This window comes from Parasteatoda tepidariorum, chromosome 2 (assembly GCF_982258835.1).
Source record: "Parasteatoda tepidariorum strain Cologne lab strain chromosome 2, Ptep-v5.0, whole genome shotgun sequence".
NCBI classification, from domain to species: Eukaryota; Metazoa; Arthropoda; class Arachnida; order Araneae; family Theridiidae; genus Parasteatoda; species Parasteatoda tepidariorum.
This window is the reverse complement of record NC_141756.1, coordinates 104,305,842-104,329,465: the sequence shown is the minus strand read 5'-3', so window position 1 is coordinate 104,329,465 and position 23,624 is coordinate 104,305,842. Positions and strand designations below refer to the sequence as shown.

The following is a 23,624-nucleotide window of genomic DNA, read 5'->3' as shown; positions in this document are numbered from 1 at the left end:
TGTTTAACAGATTTCCTAGAACTCACTTGTGCTCTTCAGTCATTGAAGGAAAAGCTTGCTTCCCTGATTGGTTACCTGTTATTGGTGCCAGACACTTGGTGCCAGACATTTAGTGCCAGACACAGATAGGATAAGATGAGTATAACTAATATTATCCACCTTTTTTGTGTGAAGTCAGGAGGAACTAGTTTGTGAGTGAAAAGGATTAAGAGAATTTGACTTGTGTGGTTTTGTTTGCATTTTGAAGTAATATTGAGAAATGAGCTGATTATCAAAATCTTATCTAATAAAACATCCATCTTAGCTTTCTTATGACTCTCTTTAAATATAGTGTAAGAGTGATATAATGTAAAATAATACATACCAAAAGTTATTATGAAGAAGTAAAAAAAAAAAAAAAATTTGTAAAAAAACATTTATTTAAGAATTCTTAGATGAACAGAGGTCAAAAACTTTCTATCTTTTAAAAATTATTACCCTTATATTAATTATTAATGTATTTTAAAAATAATTTTCTCATGCAATGTATCTAAATTATTATTGCTTCTGATTAATTTAAATTTGTTTAAAGTATTTTGTAATAATATTTAATCAACAATTTAAATAATTTGGTTTTTTCCAGTTTTTTCCAGTTTTTGCCGGTTTTTACCAGTTTTTGCCGGTTTTTACCAGGTTTTTGCCACTGTCCTGGCAAAAACCCCTTTTTGCCGGCAAAAACTCCAACCCTGGTATATATGTACATCGAATGTATAACTTTGTATGACTCATGTAACTTTTAATGACTCAAGCAAGTTAAATGACAAAATCAAACGATATTTAAATTTAGTTTTCAGCTTTAAGTGTTCTATATCATTTTGAAATTCTCTGAATAAAAAATTATTTTCAGGTATTTTCATGAAATGTTTGACAATACAGATTTATTTTTTTTATAACATAATGCATGATTCATAGAAATTTTTTAAATGGTAAGAAAAACGGTAAATTTCATGTGTGGAGTTAATATTTAGAAATTCCAAATAAAATTATCGTTTGCTTTCTAAAAAATATAAGGTCGAGTTTCATATACCTTAGAATAATTTTAAAACAAATTTTAATAACTTTACTCATATAAATTTTTTTAATGTATGCACAATGTATGTGTATATTGTAATTACATATATTTAAATGTACGCACGTATTTGTACATTACTTGTAATTATGTACATGTATACGTTGTATGCATATGCATACATTGTGCATATAACTATTTTTTTGTACATCCATGCATTACATGCGCATAAGTATTAACAAAGTATGTAGTTATACAAGTACATACGTAAGTTGTACATAAGTACATACTTTGCGTGCACATGTATCGATGTACATATAAATATGCATGTATACATGTACGCATTTTATTTACGCAACTATGTGCATATATTGTACCTTTAAATAACATTTTTACATATTGTACGCAAATACGTACAATTTTATATACAAACGTACATTGTATATACGTGCTATTATCGTAAATTTATACAATATATGCACTTAAGTACATAAAAGCATGCAAACGCATAAACATTATTTTCATATACGTTCATACATACATTGTCTATGTATACAAAGATACAAAACATTGCCTTTTTGTACAAACTAACATACATGCGTACATGTATCATAAATGCATAATTATATGTACTAAGCATATGCGCATTGCATTAAGTATATTACAATATAATTATGAATATTGTACGTACAAACAACGTTTGTGCATACATTGTATGTATGGGTCATTCTCACAAAAACAGTCATTTTCATGTCCCCAGTATATTTTATGTTTGTTTTACAGCTTACGGAAAAAAAAATTCAGGGAAAGTGTCCTTCAGAATGCAAGCTAACAAAAGAATAAAAATAAAATTATCAATTTTTATTTTTCATTTATTTTAGCTAATTAAAATAGACCAATATGTCATTCCCTCACTTGTCCCCACTGCTGATTTAAAAAAAGAAAAAAATTGTTTCTGAAATAAATTTTTTTTTTTTTACAAATTCGTGTTTTTTATTTCAGAATACTGAGATATAGAATTCAGAAAATCAATTTTAAATTTAATTTCTGAGAAAAATATTAACACAGCACTATTTTAAACTTTGTCCCCAGTGTTTCGCGTCATTCCCTCACAACAATGTTCTTATCACCTGCAATCTTCTTAGAATAAAAATATTTTAATAAAAACTTCAGAAGTTAACAACTGGCATCATAGAACAAAATTGCAGTATGTTTCCATCTTCAACTTAAAGAAGCTTTGCTGTGGAATAAGTTTGAATGAATCAAACCAGGTAAAATTTTTTACATTTGTCATTCCCTCATGTCATTTTTTAGAGTAAAATAAAATACAACTTCATCGAGAAAGTGTTGTTGCTTTCTTGTATGAATATAATTGTATGTGATTGACTTCAGAAATTAATTAGGCCTAACTGTTATTTTTAAATTTTATTGAATTCGTCATTCCCTCACTAGTGTATAAAGTGAGGGAATGACGCTGAAGTGAGGGAATGATTCAAGATGAATATATTATCAAATTTCTTTTTGCTCAATCGTGCCAGCCAATTTTATTTCCCAAACCTGTAAAAACTATTAAATATATAAGACTAAATTATAATAAATATTAGATATACTTAGTATGTTATCATTTTCAAACTTTAGGTAGATGTAACTTAGATAAAAACATGTATTAAAATAAAATATCATTCCCTCACTATTAGTGTCATTCCCTCACTTTTTAAATAGAGAAAATAATTAACTTACTTATTAATTAATTTGAAAAATAGATTAAAAAATTAATAAATTAATTAATTAAATTAATTAATTTATTTATTAAACTAATTAATTTATTTATTAAATTAATTAATTTATTTATTAAATTAATTAGTTAATTATTATAAATTAATTATACATTAATTATTTAAAAAATTAATTAATTTAAATATTAAGTATAATTTATAGGATATATACTTTCTTTATAATGCCATTACATATTTCTATTAATATAAAAAGTTTCAGAGCTTTTTATTCACTATACTTTTTTGGGATTTTATGAACTGAAAAACGACAGTTTTCGTGAGAATGACCCGTATAGGAATCGCAAATTGTACGTTAATGCGTGCGTACATTCTATGTACATAAAAATATGTAAACACATGAATACTTACATAAAAAATTTGACTATAGTATACAATCGTAATAACTTGTAATCGTATAGTTTGATTACAAGTAATCACAATTACATGTAATCAAATTACATGTAATCATATATTTTGATTACTTGTAATCATAATTAATTGTAATCGTTTTTGTTGCGTCAGCTGTAATCTGTTGCGTCAGCTGTAATCAAAATTTTTTGAAAGTTGTAATCACGATTACAAGTAATTGATTACTTGTAATCGTGATTACAAGTAATTGATTACATAGCTGTAATTATCTGTAATCAATTACAGTTGTAATCGATTACTGTAATCAACGGCCAACTCTGGCTTCAAGTACCCTCTCCCGGTTTGCTAAACGAAAGACTTAAGGGGTCATAGCGGCCCCCCTAGGTGGTCCATAAAAATTTGCTTTGGTTGAGAGGTTCGGCTCATAGAGGACTAATTTCGGTCCGAGATTGAAAATTATAGCATAACATTAAAGGGAAATAGGTGGGCTTGAAATTTGATCCTTTTTCCCGCCATTTTATTTTATTTCATTTTTTATTCCATTATGCTTTCTTTCTCAAAGAGACACCTTTGGTTTTATACTTAGAACAACATATTTCGCCTCTTAAACTATCGTGAAACTATTGTAAGAGGAGTTAAAAAAAATAATATAATATAAATAAACTAGTTTTCCGGAATTTTTCCAGTTTTTAAGCATTATTTGAAATTTCCCGAATAAAAAAATTCTCTTTTATATATGGGATTCTTTAATATATCGAAAAACACATTAAATAAATAATATAATGTAAAATAGACAAAAGAAGAGGAAAATAAAAAAATTTAAAAATTGACCACAGCTGGGGTTCAAACCCACGCCCTCTCGCTCCATGCGTGTTTCACTAGCACATGGTCTCAGCTGTTGTACCACGCTTATACGACGATCGCGCTACAACATAGCTTCAAGTACCCTCTCCCGGTTTGCTAAACAAAAGACTTAAGGGGTCATTGCGGCCCCTCTAGGTGGTCCATAAAAATTTGCTTTGGTTGAGAAGTTCGGCTCATAGAGGACTAATTTCGGTCCGAGTTTGAAAGTTATAGCTTAATATTAAAGGAAAATAGGTGGGCTATAAATTTGATCCTTTTTCCCGCCATTTTATTTTATTTTATTTTTTATTCCATTATGCTTTCTTTTTCAAAGAGACACCTTTGATTTTATACTTAGAACAACATATTTCGCCTCTTAAACTATCGTGAAAATATTGTAGGAGGAGTTTAAAAAAATAATATAATATAAATAAACTAGTTTTCCGGAATTTTTCCAGTTTTTAAGCATTATTTGAAATTTCCCGAATAAAAAAATTTTCTTTTATATATGGGATTCTTTAATATATCGAAAAACACATTAAATAAATAATATATTGTAAAATAAACAAAAGAAGAAAAAAATAAAAAAATTAAAAATTGACCACATCTGGGGATCGAACCCACGCCCCATCGCTCTATGCGGAAGTCACTAGCACATGGTCTCAGCTGTTGGACCTCGCATATACGAGGACAGCGCTACAATATTGCTTCAAGTTCCCTCTCACGGTTTTCTAAGCAAAAGACTTAAGGGGCCATTGCGGCCCCCCTAATTAATGTATAAAAATTTGCTTTGGTAGAGGGGTTCGGCACATAGAGTACTAATTTCGGTCCGAGTTTGAAAATTATAGCTTAATATTAAAGGGAAGTAGGTGGGCTTGAAATTTGATCCTTTTTCCCGCCATTTTATTTTATTTTATTTTTTATTCCATTATGCTTTCTTTCACAAAGAGACACCCTTGATTTTATACTTTGAACAACATATTTCGCCTGTTAAACTATCGTGAAAATATTGTAAAAGGAGTTTAAAAAAATAATATAATGAAAATAAACTAATTTTCCGAAATTTTTCCAGTTTTTAAGCATTATTTGGAATTTCCCGAAAAAAAAAATTATCTTTGATATACGGGATTCTTTAATATAAAGGAAACTTACATAATGCGTAAAAGAAAGACTAAATTAAACCATATTTAAAACATCTAAATAACTAAATGGATAAGAAATGGATATAAAATGTTAAAAATTTATTCAATAAATGTTTCGAAGATGTCTCTGTTGTCTCTCCCAAACACACATATAACGAAAGTTGCCCTAGAAAATATAGTATAGATAAAAGAAAATCTACGTAATTTATGCTTATTTCAAATCTATTTGAAACTTACTTAGCAATACAAAAAAAAAATATAAAGAAGTCCATAGTTAGGGCAATTAAATTTCAAATCAGCTTATTTTAAATATATAATCTAATAAAATTATCAAACCAGATTATCTGAGATTCAAAACTGGAAGAGGAATAGCATTTTAAAATTTTCAAAAAAATTTAAATATTTAAAAAAAATATTTTTTCTCCCATTTTTTAAAATGTATTTCAGCTCTCACGTATATATTTTATAGAATAAAATTGTATCAGAGTTCTTAAATCTTTTTTTTTACCTCATACTTCAGTTTTTGCAACTTCGTTATCGTAGCAGTGCAAGCAGACTGAAACTGTCTGAGAAATTGTTCTGGGGGTCAGATTTCAAAAACTAGAGAGATGATTCTTTATTGTTTATAAATGAGATTAAAAGAAAATTATTTTTTACTTGACTTCTATTTCATTCGGCAATGTTATATGCTTTAAAAAAATCAACTCTGCCTTGCTATTAGTTTAGTATTATTATTTGGGAGAAAAAAAATCTACAGATAATCTGCATTGCTCGCTGTCGTTTCAGTTGCCGGTAACATAATTAATTAGTTACTAATCCACCATAAAAATCGTCCACCTTCAGAAATATTCCGTCTGTCTCTTGTATGAAAGCGTGTAAATACTCAAATACAGCGCTTTTGGATACACATTTTTATTTTTCTGTAAACTATATACTAAAATGTGTAAGTAGATATGCAACTCTATTTTTCTACCCCCCCCCATTATTCTGTTATAAAGCTAAATAACGGATTAATACTTGAATAATAACACCCGTGCCTGACCGCTGTGTTTAGAGGGTTAAGACATGTGGTTAGCAGTCTGTGATCCGCTAAGATAAAAAATTTATAGGAAAGAGATTAAATGAAAATTCCTCGTAGATTTAACATGGGTTTTATCGACAAACAAGTTTCATTCAGTTAAATCTCAAAATTTATTAGTATTACTTTTTTTTACTTGTTCAAAAAGTTTACTAAGCCAATTAATATTATTACTATAATTAAAATTGTTAACTAAACAAGGAAATGCGTGATAGTAAAATTGAGAGTAAAACCCTGTAAGTATAGGACTACGCAGACTTAAAAAACTGCCTCATATAATATTTGCATTATTGATGATTTTAGCGCCACCTACCATCTCGAGTGACTTAGGACAATTTTTTTTCCAAGTGTTCTATAAATAATTTGTTGCATATTTTGGTGTTTTTGGAATTTTTGAAGTTCATTCTTTAACTTGAAATTAAAATCTAGGGTCTATCTCATACCGAAAATTAAAAAAAAATGAATAGTGTGTTTGCCAAATACTTAAATGCAGCTATTAATATTATTACTGTTAACTAAACAAGGAAATGCGTGATAGGGAAATATAGAGTAGAACCCTTTAAATGTAGGTCAACTCAGACTTTAACAAACTACCTCATATTACATTTGATCATATTACATTGCGATTAAAATACTCAAAGCACGGGAAAGAGTATTTTCGTTTTGTTTTGGGAGAATGCTTTTAAATAGAAGCGGAATAAAAACTAACTAAGGTAATAAGTTGTCTTGAAACACTGAGATATTAAGTGTAAACACTGAGTGCAATTAAAATATTCTATCATCTGTTTTTCTTTCTTCAATTTAGTAGCAAAGTATCCCATTTAACATGATTCATAAATTAAATATTAATATTTGGGAAAATGATATTTACAATTCATTTCTCACTTGTATTATACATTAATATAATACATAAATATGGTTTATAAACCTTTGTCAAGTAGAAAAACAGATAGAACAATTCAGGGAAGATCAACAAGAAGATACAGCCGGTGGGATTCGAACCTGCTACTTCTACGCTACCGATCATTTGGTGAGTGATGCAGCTCGATCAGAGAGGCTTGTTGAGACAGAGATGCAGGCTTAAGAAAGGAATCCGCTTATGAGAAGGATATTTAAATTCACAAATTTAATGCTGAAAACGATTTGAACTTTATTAATATGATAATTAAATAAATACAAAATTAGAAATGCTTGTTTGAAGTTAATATAATTATTATGAATAAAATTTAAAGCTAACTGAAAAAAACCCGATATATTTGTGTTAGTCTCCCAGTAATTTGCTTTCACCATACTAATAAATACAATATGTTATTATTATTTGTGCTTGTACATTGTGAAATATTGTGATTTTCAGTTGCCACTATTTTTTGTGCTGAGGTAAATTAAATATATTTTTAAGTAAAAAAATTGTAATTATCGTGCTAACAATTACATAACTTTGACAAAATAACAATGGTTTGAAAGAATTTAAAGCGAATATATTACTAAAAATTTTCTTGTTTTTAAACCAAATGTTTTTTCAATGAAACCATAAATTTATTCTAATTCCACATGAAAAGAAGATATGTATTGTCTGCAAAGAAACACACAAATATTGAATAAATAAATAAATAAAAATATCAAAAAGGGAATAAAAATAGTGACTAAATGTTACAATTTTTAAAATACCTCAGCACTAAAAATGGGGACAACTATTTACAAACTTTTTGACAGAGTACTTTGTGAAAACTGTGGTGTAATATCCCTCCAAATAAAATGTTGCACAACCCAAAAAAAATGTGCAAAGGTGGGTTAACATAACATAACAAGCGTTCATATACGATATAAAATATGTAATTTAAATCTAAAAATCTTAGAGCAAACTTTCACTACGTACGAGAACGAATTTCTCTTTCGAAAACATCAAATTCGGCGCTTGGCGAGCTTTAAATATCAAGAAACGCCAAGTAGAATAGCGCTAGCAGTTTGTTTATAGTTTGGAATAAGATTTCAAGAAATCAATTTAATTTACAACGCTGCAATTGAAGCAGAAAGTCGATTCTAAATATGTATGTATGTTTTTAATTGCATAATAAGGATAATTATCTTTAATTTTAAAATATCTGAGTTCTGTATTAACTGATTTTATAATGTATAATTTCTTTCTGTTAAGCCTAGTTTGCATCCGTCTTAAAATTCTCTCAGTGTTCTATGCTACGCGGATGTTCGATTTACATTAAAATTTTTTTTAAGAATTAGTGTATAAAGGCATTTTAAATTAATGATTTAAACCATATATTGTATTGTAAATATTACTTTAGAGACTCTTATGTGCATCTTATCTTACGGTAATTAAAAATTTTAATGTTACTGAATAACAAAAATGGTGACTGACTACTACTTTGCACTAAGTATTCTGAATAGCATGTTGTGTTTTATAATTAGTCATCAGAAGGTTAAATCTGTATTTTTATTAAAACATATCTCTTTTAACCATTAACTCAATAATTTAAATTTCCAACAAATCTGGTTAAAGTTCTCCAATTACCGGGCTAACCATGCGAATGTTTCATAGTTTTCTTCTCCCTGTATCACAAATACACGTTAATTTCATTTCTAGAAAGAAAATTTGCGTTTTTTTGCATGAACTAGCACATAAAATATCTTTTGAATTTTCAAAATTAATTGGATTTTGAGGTAGAATCATAACATTAGGGACAACAAAACCGATATATGAATCTTCTGTTCAGCATCGGTAATATGATAAGCTCACCAAGTACATAAAAATTTAAGAAATAGTACGCAGTGGCGAATCCAGCCGGGGGGATAGTGGTCATGACCCCCCCCCCTCAAAAAAAATTGGAGAAAATAAAAATAATAATTTTTTTTTTAACAGTTTACAAAAGAAATAAAATATATTAAAAATTCTAATAAATATCAATTATAAAAGGACTCGCATTATGAAACATTTATCGAGAAATTGATTTGGATGTTAAAAAAATCATTGACAGATTTGCCAAAGCTTCTAAAAAACGCATTACATTTATTATTTGAAGATTTTGAATACTTGAATTATTTAGGTATTGCTCTATTGTTCATTATGAAAAATATAAATGACAATACTAGCAGTAATAAACACAGTTTTTTTTTTTAAAAATATATATATATATATTTTTTTTAATAAAACAAATTAATTGTGGGGGGGCGGAGAGAATCTGAGTCTATGACCCCCCCCCCAGGAAAAATTTCTGAAACCGCACCAGATTGTAGTAAAGTATATCTCATGACACGATAATTACGTTTGTAGTCATCGGGTGATTAAAAATTAAAACCTGATATTTAAAATACTTTTCATTCAATATAGTACTGTCTTTTTATTGAACTCTTTTAAAAATATCCTTCATTTAACAGACGCTACGTTATTGAATGCTATGGAAAAGTTAAGTAAAATGAAAAATGAATTAAGTATAAAGTTCCCAATTAGCAGATGTCTCAACTTCAACTAAGTTTTACGTCAATCATTATAAATTCAAATATTCATCACATTTTTTTTAGATTCATTTTTTAAAATTTAGTTTTAAAATAAAACTAAAACTAAATAGACGTTCATATTTATGTAGGTGCGTTGTAAATTTCATTCAAACTTTACCTTGCAAAATACTTTTTCTATAGAAAATTATAAAATTTTATATTATTTTAATACCCTATCGGAACATAAATCCGAGTTTTAACAAAAAATAAATTTTTTGCCGGGTACCAGCGAACCGACTTGGAAAAAGATGTAATTTTCAACGGGGCCAGGATAGCCTGGTTGGTTAGGCGTTAGGCCCATGTCCGAGAAGTGGTGAGTCCGATCTCCACCAGCTGAAGACTCTCCGCGTACAAAATAGTGACTGGTGCACTCTAAGTCTGTTTGGGTCACAAAGTCCTCCAAGCTTCCATAACAAATAAATACCTCTGTGATAACTAGAACAGAGTTCGATCGTGCTGTTGTTCAGGTAAAAATTACGATCTATGGATATTGTGTAAATATGTTTATCCTGTAAAACGGGATGTGACGTATGCATGTTGTCTCTGGATCACCCTCAGGGATGTTTCCTAGTTCATCGCTTATAGCTCATCATGCAGCTCTAGTGCGAAATGAATGAAAGCACTAGTACTATGAAATGGTATACAGTACTCTTACATATCAAAATTTTAGGACTCAGTACACCCATACTTTAATAATCTTTTACATAATTTTCCTCATTCTTTTATTGACTTATTATTCGATTGACTTATAATTCTTGGTCAAATTAAGGAATAGATACTTCCCTGTTGGTGTGGAGAGTAGAGGATTCATTCACAACGCCCAGGAGCGGGGTTCGATACTTCGTAAAGAGCAGCTGTCTGATTTAGTTGTTCGGAATCGAGTCTAATGTAACGGGTATATAACGGAATCTCATGTAATGTTTATGAAAATCGCAGAAATTTCAAAGTCAGAAAAAATTCACGCACGGTCTAGGAGCATTGTGAGGTGACCGGATAATTTCTATCACCATCTGTTGTCCCATCTAAATAGAGTGATAGTATAGTGTGTTCAAGCATTTTCACCAGATCATTAAGTCATTAGTGTAGGGCCGGTATAGCATGGTTGCCCCTCTCCCCCAACCGAAGACTCTCCGTGTAGTAAATGGTGATAGGTGCACGTTAAATCTGTCGAGTCCCAAAGTCCTCCATGTTCCCGTAACAAATCATACCTCTGGGAGTAGGGGAGAGTGGGGTCAATTGTAACAGGGTACGATTGTAACAGAGCAACAATTTCGAGTGTCGGGTTCTAGATTTGGTTCCTAGGTGGCGCACAAGGTGTATTTAAAAAATCTGCATGTACACCCCTGCTGGCAACCATTTTTATGTACTTTTGAAAGAGTTACACCACAAAAGATATTTTCACGCCACGCAAGTACTTTTTTTGGTATCAGAATATTATATTATAACAAAGTAATTTTGTTTAAACAAATTAAAATTAGTAACCGAAGATGTAAGTGGACACCTTAATTAACATTTCAATAAAAAGAAATATTAGTTTTGCTAATTAACTAGCATTGTTTTTAACAAATGAAGCTGAAATGGCGTCTTGGGGACAATTGTAACAATAAGTAAAGGGACGATTGTAACAGCTGAAAATAAATAATCTTATGTTTACAAACCATTACTTAACTCTTTAAGAACCACCAATAGTTTCCTATATCATTTATATTATGTTGCATGTGCATTATTTTATTTGTCACTTTTCACAGCATAAATTAAAATTTTTAACCCCTTAAAGTTGAAAGTTGAACCCTTTAGGTCTCTGCTCATTATTATTTTTACTCCTAAAATATCACTACTATTTTGATCAATAAAAAAATATATCACAGCTATGATAATATGTATAATTAACTATGTTTTAGTTGAATTTATAAACTGTTACAATTGACCCCGTAAGTGGGGACAATTGTAACAAGTGCATGACTGTCAAAAATTTTTAATAACTAATATAATAATATTTAAAATCAGGTATTTATTTTTTTTCTAGTAGAGGATAGTCTAATTTACTCGTCTGTCAAATAATACTAATAATATATTGGATTTTTTGTTAGTTAAAAATAGTTAAGTAAAAAATGTTACAATTGACCCCACTCTCCCCTACTGATCCAAGAGTTTCCTGGTCTTTTGAATTGGTTCAAATTTACAAGGCTGCGGAGGTGAACATTAACAGTCGTAAACCTAAAATTGGGGCGGCTGTTCAACGTCGATAATAAAAAGTTATTAGTGCTGCTCTAGTTCGACATTAACAACCAAATAAATCAAACAGCATAAATTATAAGAGTTGTATTACAAGGCACCTTCAAGGGGGGAATCGAACTTCCTATACCAAATAGCTTCCGAGCGTTTGGCGTAAGGACAATAATACTTTGTATTATAATACAACAATACGTAGGACACTAATACAACAATACGGCGACTTTAAAGGACCTTGTCCAATTGAAAAGTAACAAAAACTATTAAAACATGCCACAAAGAAAAGATGAAATATACAGCAGTGGTTTCTATTTTCTTTTGGCGGAACCACGACTTATAAAAAACGTTCATAAACATGTGTAAATATGCTACAAAAATTATAAATTAATTCAGAAATATTTCACGTGAATAAAATGTTTTCATTGTTTCATTAATAAGTCTTTAAAATTAAGATTTATGTAGGCAGTTGAATTTGCAGCGATTGCGTTTTTGCTGTGTATGTTAAGTTTAGTAGTTTTTGTTGTATAAGATGAGATTGAATAAAATAAGCTCAATTATGGTTTTAAAAAAGAATTGTAATAAAGTGTAAGACTGGATTTTAGCAGGGCTAAAGAGAAAATAAGGTCCATTCTTTACTCAAAGCTGAAGCCAAGATTCCCCACCTCATGACGTCACGCCGCAATTAGTTCTCGAAAATCACAACTAAAGGATATGAAAACTTTGTTGTTTATATTTTCTGTAAAAAATAAGCCGAATGTTCGACTGATAATAGCTATCAAACTTTACTCTGCTAACAAATTATTTCTGTTCAAAAATATAGTATTCATGCATTTTCTTACAATATTAAAAAATAACATTTTAAAGTTCGAAAACATTTCTCAATAGTGGTCATCGTTTCACTATCGTTTTCTAATTTCAACTTATAACTTTTGCTGTCAAATAAAACAAAGCATATAATGGCACTTTCATAGTTACATATTGTTTAATAGCAATAGTTTATTAATTGAGATATCATTTAAATTACATTACTTAAATTACAATTTTTTATACTTCATTATCACTAAGTAACAAAATCTTTAAATGCTGACTACTAAAAAAATAATCTTTGAGCATATAATAATAAAAATAAATATTTAAAATTAAGGAGTTATGATTAATACACAAATATTGTGAATAATGTGTTAAAAAATACATTCACTATGAAATTGAAAATTTTTTTAAGTATTATTAAATTCAGTATTTTCTTTTGTTTGTACATTTCCCCCCCTTTTTTCTGTTTTAAGTTACGAGACGGTATCTATTTCAATGACTCATAAAAATTCGTCAACAGTCTAAACGAAAAACAATGCTTTTTTTCAAAGAAATTCTTCCAGTACATTTGATTATTCATTTGATGTCAGCTTTTGAGTTAAAACATGAAAAATTACTTTCTCATTTTGTGTTTTATAATAATTCTTGCCCCCGTAGCGATAGGACGACATTGTCGCAGAACGTTACAAAGTTCTTATAGATGAATCTTTCCTTCGGGAAATAAAAAAAATTGGTTTTCTTTTCTGCAGAAATTTTTGAAAGATTTTATCTTTTCTCCAGATTCAGAAAATGCCTTTCTCGCTCATCGTAGTGGTAAAAAATTTGGTTTTATTTTCTGAAGAAATTTTTCTTCTATTTTTTATGCAGTTATTACTATTGATTTGCGCATAGCTTTTAAAATCCGATATTATTTTTTACAACAACTGAATCTCGAACTTCAATGAGAGAAATACTGATGCAAACATTTGTAATTTTATAATTTTCTTAGAAATTTGTTCAATGTATTGTTATTAGAAAAAAATATATTTTTTAATTTGTTATTTCTTTTTTATTACAATTTTTAACAAATTTCATAAAAAACATTAATATTAAACAAATAAGGTATTATTGGTTGGATACAAATCTATAACAGGTTTCAAAAACCATTAAAGGTTAAAAAAATGTCCCAACTCACGGAACTTCTGTGAATTTCAGTAGCTCAGCTCAAAATGACCGATTTTGTTCATTTTTTTTGAATTTTGCCATTTAAAATGACATATTTTAGAAATTATGTAAAAGTTTTTAACTTTACAATTTGAAGTTTTTTCCACTATTATTAAATTAAATAATAATTAATGCGAAATACTGGTGAATAATTATGTGTAGTTTTTAACTGTAATTGGTTAAAAGAATTTTAGTATTGTGTGAAAATAAAATGTCCGTTCGTTTAAATAGTTCTTGAGATATGACGAAATACGCAAAAAGTTAAATTAACATTAAAGAGTGTAAACTTTCTCGTCCGTTCTCTAGACCAAACTATATTTTGAAAACCAGATTATTTTGTGAAACGATTGGAACTTGTATTCTCCCTCATTCTGCATAAAGTTCTGTCGAAAACATCCGGGCATCTTAGTTAGTCGGGAAATGAAGGAAATTTTATTGACAATAAATTCATTTTAGTCTTAAAATATAGACAGGAAACGAATCAAACTAGGATGAAGTAAGGTGCTCTGAATGACATTTAAGCTCTCTAGTCAATCGGAAAGTAGACGAACTTTTGATCTTAACTTTCTATCTTGACAGACACGGAAACCAGTTAATTAAAAGGTAGTAACAAAATGATTCTGTAAAAAGTAACTTCAAAGAAATTTAGATCAAAATGAAATTTTCAAACAGTCCCTGGCCAAATTATTTGATTCACTACAAGATTCTAAGTAAAATCTTAATTATCAAATGATACTATACAGCTTTATTGCTTTTACACCACTGAAACCGGTTTGCACTTGTTTACTTTCGTGTATCAATTGGTGACATTGTAATGCAATACGTTGAAAATAAATACAAAAAGGGAGTATATAAAAATATCCTGAATAAAAACTCATTACATGTATGTTTAAATATAAAAGTATTACCTATAAACTCGTGCAAAAAATGCAATTAATCAAACTACACAATGGGCCTAATAATTTGGTCTGATTGTTATACTGTACTAATATAATACTTCATAAAATAATTATTCTATATTTATATAATATATCGTCTCATTTATCGAACATTTATTAAAAATCGTCTAATTTAACCAATTGATACACTAATGTAAACAAGTGCAAACCGGTTTCAGTCGCATTAAAATATTAATGCTGTATAGTATCTCATGATAATTAAGATTTTGTATCGAAGCTTATGGTGCTTCTAATAATTTGGACAGGGATTGTAGATTTGAAAAGAAATTTAGATATTGTTTTGCTCGAAACACCAGTTTAAAAATTCGAGATAAAAATAAATATTTTGAAAATCGTAAACTTATACAAAATCATTTGTTTTAATAAAATATATTATTAAGCTTTCGACTATGTAACTAAAATTGGAAATAAAATGTTTCGTTTCTAGGTCTGATCTTTGTCAGCATTTTTTAAAATAACAAATCATTTTCAACACATTTTAATACTCTTTAAGAAAATCAAAATGTAAAAATTGTAAGTATCATTAAATTCAAGTTTTATTAATCGGGGATTTTAAATTGGCGACTTTAGATTGGAACATTGCACATGTGAAATTACATTAATAAGATTATAGCAACCCTGGAAAACCAAAACGGAATTGAAATATTTTTTTATCTATACATAATAATAAAAGCGGCTGCGTGTGTGTGTCTGTAATCACAATATATCGCCCCAGAAGCCTCGCCCAGGCACGAAACTCGGCACATAATTGTGTTTTGACATAATGAAGTATTTTTTTTCTTTTTTAAAAATTTGGATTAGTTATTTAGTTATCAGTCATTTTGTAAGTCTATGCTTTTCGTCTGCTTTTTCGTCTTCAAAGAGCCATATTCAAAAAACTATTAAAAATGCATATACTTTTCCCCACTCTTATAAATGTATGCTAATGCGAACCTTACAATTGAAATATTAATTTTCGACTACTTAAACCAATGATATACGAAGGAATTAATAATTTAATTGTAAAGTTCGCATTAGTTTACATTTATTAAAATGGAGAAAAGTTTAACTTTTGTATTAAAAATGTGGCAACATATTCGATACGTAAATAGAACGCTTCGCTTTGATATATTTGTCGTTGTTCATAATTGTTATAATAAGTTTTTCTTCTTCTTTCCACGCTCTATTTTTTTTTCTTAAGCGAAGACGATAATTTTTGTAGCGATATTGTAGTACTTTGTACAACTAAAAATTCTTTTCACAACACTTTAAAAATATTTACTTTATTTTCTTTATATATACAGAGAACAGTCGGCAAAGAATTCGATTAGGTTGAAAAACATTTTGCTAAAAAGGAACGAATTCCAAAAGAAAAAATAAGCAACTTAAAGAATAAAAATGCTGATGCCAGCCAATTTTTTGAAAGTTAACTTAGAAATAACAAACCAAACGATGTTAACAAAATGACGTAGAAAGCGCAACTAGATCAAAATTATACAAGCACAACTAGATCAAATTATAATACCTGAGTGCTTGACGTAACAGATATAGAAATAGAATTTGATACCATAAAAAATTATATAGAAATAGAAATTGATACCATAAAAAATTTATTCGTTTTCGTGTTCTTTTCATGTATTTAGCATTTTAGTTTTTTTTTTCTTAAGCGTTGTAGCTATATAATTTCAAACATCCTCAAGAGCTATAACACATCTGCAGCAGAACTGGATATGAAGACAAAATAGCAGGACAGGAACACTTTAATTGTCCACTAATCTTCAGATTTCCTGCTACGTTTTAAAAAACTTTATTTGTGAAAACCTTCAGCGTGGCGGACAGCTGGCCGCCTTAGGCGGCTAGTAGAAAATAAATAGAGAAGTATTTTCTCTCCCAGTGGAGTATGGGTAAATCTCATTCACTTCGATAAATGCTAGTATAAAAATGTTAAATCTGCGTTTATCACTTTCAAGTTTTTTTAAGCTGTCTGCAAGAGCCTAATATTTTTATAAAATTAAAAGTAATGGTTAGGATTTAACAAGTAAGTTAAAATTTTCTTTACTGTATGTAATATTGCATTTTTAGTTTATTTGTTTTTTTCTTTTAATTTATTTTATAAGTTTGCATTAATTTATAATTGTTTTTTTTCTTCTTATTGGTGTTTACTTTAACAATGATTTTTTTTAATCCACAACAAAATTTGAAAGAAGTTTAATGGTTATCGCTTATTGGTTATTGAATATTTATTATTGAATAATTATCACGTATTAACTGATGTAAAGTTATTCAATCTTTATTAGGCTATTTTAGGAAGGATAATTTATTAAAATGTTTAAATTTGTATAACTTAAAAAAATTACTCGTAATTTCAGAACGAGGTAATTACAGAGCAAGGAATTATGTTCTTTAAAAATTTTATGAATTAGTGATAAATACATAATTACCATCAATTAGTTACATAAGTGCAAATAGTGTATATGCAGCTATCACTATTATTATATGAACTCAAAATGTAATATTTATTGTGATTTTAATAGCTTTAAATCTAACTTCCCAATTTTAAGTTATTATCTCAAAATTTCATAGTTTTTAAAACAGCTCATTTCAATATTAGTCAATATATTTTAAAATAGTTAAAAACATTATAAGTTAAAATCTAGAGCCATTTACGGGTTTACAACTATTAATGTTCAACTCCCCGCAGCTGTGAAAGAAAAACACAACCCTGAATATAAGGGAATTTTCGGATTACGCATTGGAACAAAGTAACCTTCTAATAGGCCATTTAATGGAACTAACCAGGATTTGCTTTACAACCGGAAGAAAACCACGAAAAGTGCCATTTACCTCTGATGATACTTTACGTCAACATCGTGAACAATGAGACACTGCTGTCTATTGCATGATATTGAAGCACAAACTATGAAAACCTCTTACGGTTAGCCCGATGTCAAAGTGATTTTAACCTTAAACTGTATACCTTTGAAGTTATTATACCACAGCATCGTAGTTGTTGCGACATTATTAACTATTATAATATGGAGCTCTATATAATATGTAGTATATAATATGTATCTATATAATATGTATCTATATAATATGTATCTATATAATATGTATCTATATAATATATAATATGTAGCCCTATATTATAGCCCATATAATGTGACCCTTTATAGTTAATAACAATTCCCCCTACTGTGCAGGCAATTATTAAATGTGGCTCTATGCAATATTCGGTTCAATATATGTGTCCTATACTATAGGCAACGTAGCATTATATGCAAGTTTAACCATAAATTTGCATATTAATGAGTGCAGACGATATTTTAAGTTAAGTTAGCTCTTTTCTTGTATAAACGAACCTTTTTTTTTTTTTTTTGGATGCATTCTGAGAATTTTGATCCTAAAAGTATGGGGATAGAAGCAATCTGAAAAAAAGAATGTCTCAATAGTTTGAACCCGAGAGCGGTAGAAAGTTTGAATATCTTTACGTTAATATTAATTATTTTGCCATATCCTGAGAATATATTAAAGTAATCTGATTATTTCATTACTCAAAAACTGCACGACCGATTTTATTCACATTTTGTATTTTTACATCAAAAATTACATTGATAAAAATTTGTGTCCCTTTTTTTGTGACTATTATTAAATGAAATAAAAAAAGTTGAAAAAGAATATTTTTTTCGCATGGAATTATCTTAGATTAAAACAATTTACTATTTGTATTCCAACACTTTTCAATTTGCTTAAAAAATCTCGAGATGCCGAGAAATATGTAAAATTAACATGAAGGAATATAACTTTCGACCCTTCTCCTGCTTTTAGGATCAAACTATATTTTGAAATAATTGGAGCATGCATTGTCATTAGTTATAGAGCTCAAGATAACATTTGAGTACATTAGTTGATCGGAAACAGGTTGACATTCTTACAGACGATAAATTTCATGTGTTCAAATAGCAGAACGATTTAAACTAGTATAAGGTTTGGGGCTACAAATGAGATTTGATGTGTCTAGTCAGTCGGAAATGAGACGAACTTTGTAAGACAAGTCTTCATAGGCACGAAAGCAAGTTAACTAAAACGTAGTGACAAAATCATGGTTTAAAAAAAAACTTCGTAAGAAATTTGGATATTTATTGTTTTAACGAAATTAATAATTAAGTAATCAAATAATTAATAATTAAATAATCAATTAATAATCAAATTGATGAAACTATTTTGAAAATCATAACCAATATAAAATCATCTGTTTTAATTACATACATCATTCTGTTTTTGACTAAACGATTTAAATGCGTAATAAATTATTTATTTCTCGTATCTAGTTCTGATTTTTATCAGTATTTTTAAAACTGTATATCACTTCGCAACTATATAAATATATTTAAAAAAAGTCTGGATTTTAAAATTCGATGTAACATTTACTTCTAACTTTTTTTAATCATCGAATATTAAATTGGCGACTTTAGTTCGGAGCATTCCAAATCGCAAATTAGGGGGAAACAGGTCAAGATTACAACAACCCTAGAAAAGAAAAGTAGTATCGTCTCTCTTGTAGTGAAGTATGGTTAATTCTAATTCTAGTTTTGAAATTTTATTATTCGTGCTTGTTTTATCTGAAAGAGCGTCATATATTAGCTTTTTGAAAATTAAGAGAAGATTAAAGGTAATGTTTTGGATTTATCTAGCAAGTTTCAACTTTCGTTTCTACATTTATTATATATTTGCATTTCTATTTGTTTTTATTTTCGTTTATTTAATAATTATGTTTAGAATTGTGATTTAATTGTTTTAGGCGATTGCTATGTTGCGTCACTTTTTTTATGTTCATTTTTTATTTCTTTTTTGATTTTCAGTATTCTGAAAAGCTTTTTTTATTTCAGTTGTCTTTAGTTAAGTGTAATTAAAGCGCAGATTGCTTTTCTAATCTTTCATGTCAATGTAAGTAATCTTTTATTTTCTTTATTAACTTATTTATAACTAATATTATTTTAACTATTATTTAATAAATGCTGTTTTTACGATAATTTTATTAATGTTCCGTTTTTATATTTGTTAAGCCTGTTTTTAAAAAGTTTTTAAAGGTTTTGAAGCATTGAGCTTATTTTTTTTTCTTTATAAAGAAATACGTTTTGAGTTTTTCGTGATCACTACATCATTAAAATGCTTTGATTTATAGTCGTTAGATTTTTGAAAGTTTTAGATAACGACTGTTTATTTTCTGGATAAAAAAATTTCCACAGTTTCTTGTTGTTCTGGTCATATTTTTATTAACTTATTTCCTCGCTTTTAATTTTTTTTTTCACCAGAATTAGTTTATCTCAAGATTAGCAAGTGCGGCTTTGCTGTCTGAAGTACACAGTATCGTTTGGATTCCGCGCAGTATCGCTACTTCAAGCTTTTATGTTTATTTTAAAGCTTAACATTTAATAAAATTCAACGAAGAATTTAAAAATTTACCATCTTTAATGATATTTTTGTCATTTTTCGCCATATCTCTATGAATACTTACGCAAACAGAAAATAATTAGAACTTATTAAATTCGTTTACACAGATTTCAAAATTCGTAATTTATCATTATTAATCTTGTTAAACATATACTGATATAAATTCTATTTTTTACTGAGGTTTTTCCTTCATTTATTTTTTGTTCTATGTAATCTAATAACTTTTTCTTTTTTACTTATTGGTTGTTTTGAAAAAAGATCAAGTTTGATAACTAACCCGAGATTTCACTTATGCTCTTTTATCACACACAATAGACAGATCGAAAAAAAATTAAAAATCTATAAAAATTGCTATAGAAAATTTCATCTCCTGGCATGCTAAGTGTTTTATTGCTGAAAAAAAAAAATGGAGCACGATTAGCACTGCAATTGTGCAACAGAATACGAGTTTGTTTGATACGAATTCTGCTCCCAGCTCGCACCGACCACAGTGCTGACGTAAAATATCCTCAGTGGTAAACGGATCATGGTTTAAAGTTCCTTTGCTGTCAGGCTGACCGTGGGAGGTCTTCGTGATTTTTCTCCCCATGTTATGCTATTGCCGTTAGTTCTATCAAAAAAGTCCTCTAAAAAGGCAAAATTCTCTCAATACTTGATCCAGGAGTTTCCCAATCTTCTGGATTAAGTTCGAAATTGAAAATCTAAACAGTTGAACATCGATAGTCGGAAACTCAAAATTGAGTCGCGAGTGATTACAGCAGAGTTTGAGTTGCTGAAGGTATGGAGTGTTTTCCTCCCAATGGAGGTGACCATGGTTCGAATCCTAAGGTGACTGGTTGATATAAATTCTGTCGCACCGACTACAGTACTGACGTAAAATGTCATTAGTTTTAGACAGATGGATCATGGGATAGAATCGCCTTAACGTTGGACTAACCATGGGAGGTTTCCTCTCCATATAATGCGATTGCGGGTTAGTTGCATCATAAAGTCCTCCACGTAGGCTAGTTTGTTCTAATGCTTGATTCAGGAGTTTTCTTGTCTTCTGGGTCGAGTTTAAAATTAAAATTCTACAGAGTTAAATATTGATAGTCCTAAACTCAGAATTTCGCCATCTGTTCACCTCTAGTTAAAAAATTGCAGCAGAGTTAGGAAAATGAGAAAGTAACATCGTTTTTGAGGCAGGTAGTTTGATTAGTTGTTCTAATTGTGTAAAAATATTATCTCTTGTTTGAAAGTTTATCAATAGTTTTTAAATTCACATTCTAATAGGTTGATAAAAGTAGAGAATTTATCGAGGGTTCGTTGGGAATGTTAGAGAGTTGTGAATTTTTTGTTAATCACCATTAATTTTTTAAATTTTAATATTTAGATCAAATCAATTATTTGTTTTGTAATAATTTGGTTGCTGTTAGAAAATTATCGAAAGTTTAATGCCAATGCAAAAAAAGGGCAAATATTTAAAAATATATACGTATAATCTTTTTAATAGCAATATATTTAAATTATAAAAAGTCATACATTTATAATAAAATGATGATTTCCCTGATTAAAAACTTGGCTTTACTTGATTAAAAACTTCATTCTCTTCAAAAACATAGAAATTCAATATAACAATCAGTATATTTCAAGCTCTCAAAAACATTTTTAAAATTTGCCTAACGTGAGTGAGTGAAAATTACTTAAAAGCCAAAATGGAGAGGGTATTAGCAATTTTATAAGTAAACTTGACGCGCTTTAAAATTCGGACATAAGGAACACTGTAGATATGTTCGTCATAAAGAATTCAGAAAATCGATTGCTGCACATTGATAGAATCGTGGGCATAAATCCAATTTGTACCGTGCCAAAATTATTTCCACCCCCGTCACATCAGCCCTGTCACATCATACCCTGGAATCTTGTTTCATTCATATCAATGCAAATTCCATTATTAACGACATTAATTACTCATGACCTCACCATAGAGTGTAGAAATGTATTTTGTCCCACTCGGCAATTGTGATTTTTTTTGTCTTTATTTCTCTTTCAGCTACTCTGGTTTTTCTAATTCTGTCTCGTGTCGTTATTTTTCCATTTTTGGTTAGCATACTTTACGCTTTATATTTTAAATTACTTTGTTTCTTCTCATTCACGTCTGACAAGTCTTGAATATGGGTACCTGTTTTTGTGCGCTTGAAACATGTCGACTGTTATTTCCAACTTGTATATTTTTGAAGCGAATGAAATTTCTAAGCAAGCAATTTGGATAAGGGATTATTTATTCATGATGTGGCTTATTTTACTAATTTTCAATTTATGTATATACACAAAAACAAAGATCTAGGCTAGATATAGTTCTATAAGTGCGAAATTAACCGACGGACATAGAACTAAATTCTAGATTATTAATGATAAAACGATGAAAAAATTTCATTTATCTCATGAAATTTTATCATCGTTCTCTGAAGAAATTTTATCAAAATTATTTTATTTGGGTATAAAATCGGGTTTTCATGGTAGAAAGAAATTGGGAACTAATGGTCTGTTCAATATCACGTATTTTTATTTTGTCTTTTTCTTCCTGGAGAATTAAATTTTTAAAGCATGGTTTAAAGTGGAAATTTATTTTAAATATAATTTTATAATTTATATTTATAACTGTTTTAGTGTTCCAAAATTGTTTTACAGGGTGCGTAGCGTTTTTAAAAAGTGCTTAAAGGTGCTTATTTTTAATTTAAGATTATTTAAAAGCACTTAAATGTTCATTTTTATTCGGTGTTTGTAAAAAGTGCTTAATTTTCTATCTTTAAAATCGAGATTTTTTGTTCGCCTTCTCGAATGTCGTTCTAAATTACAAAAAAAAATGCATGATTTTCACAATTTTCTTTGCAATATTTATCAGAAACTAGTTATTTTATCATGAATATGTAAAGGTTTTGAAAATATTATTGAAATTTATTGATTTTATGTTTACAAATTAAGAACTTTAAACTATGGAAAAAATAATTGTTATTTCTGCACAGATCCTAATAATGATTTTTTTGGAAAGTGCTGAAAAATATTTTTTGAGTGCTTAAAAAGTACTTAAAAGGTGCTCAATTTTTGTTGAAAAATCTGGCTAAGCACCCTGTTTTAACTTGACTAGTATGTATTTGATTTTTCAAAAGTTTATTTTAAATGTTCATTTTGAAGAGCTGAAAATTGAGATAAAGAACACGTATCATTTCTTAATCCATTCTT

At 28.7% G+C, this 23,624-nt stretch overlaps 1 long non-coding RNA gene across 1 annotated transcript in view; it reads left to right on the top strand.

The window, feature by feature from the left end:
• Positions 1–8,211: 8,211 nt before the first annotated feature.
• The window catches only part of LOC147815975 (uncharacterized), a 75,147-nt gene continuing 59,734 nt past the window's right edge, over positions 8,212–23,624 (top strand). The window contains exon 1 of the long non-coding RNA XR_015430984.1: positions 8,212–8,303. This is a non-coding gene — a long non-coding RNA (uncharacterized LOC147815975). The remainder of the gene's footprint in view (positions 8,304–23,624) is intronic.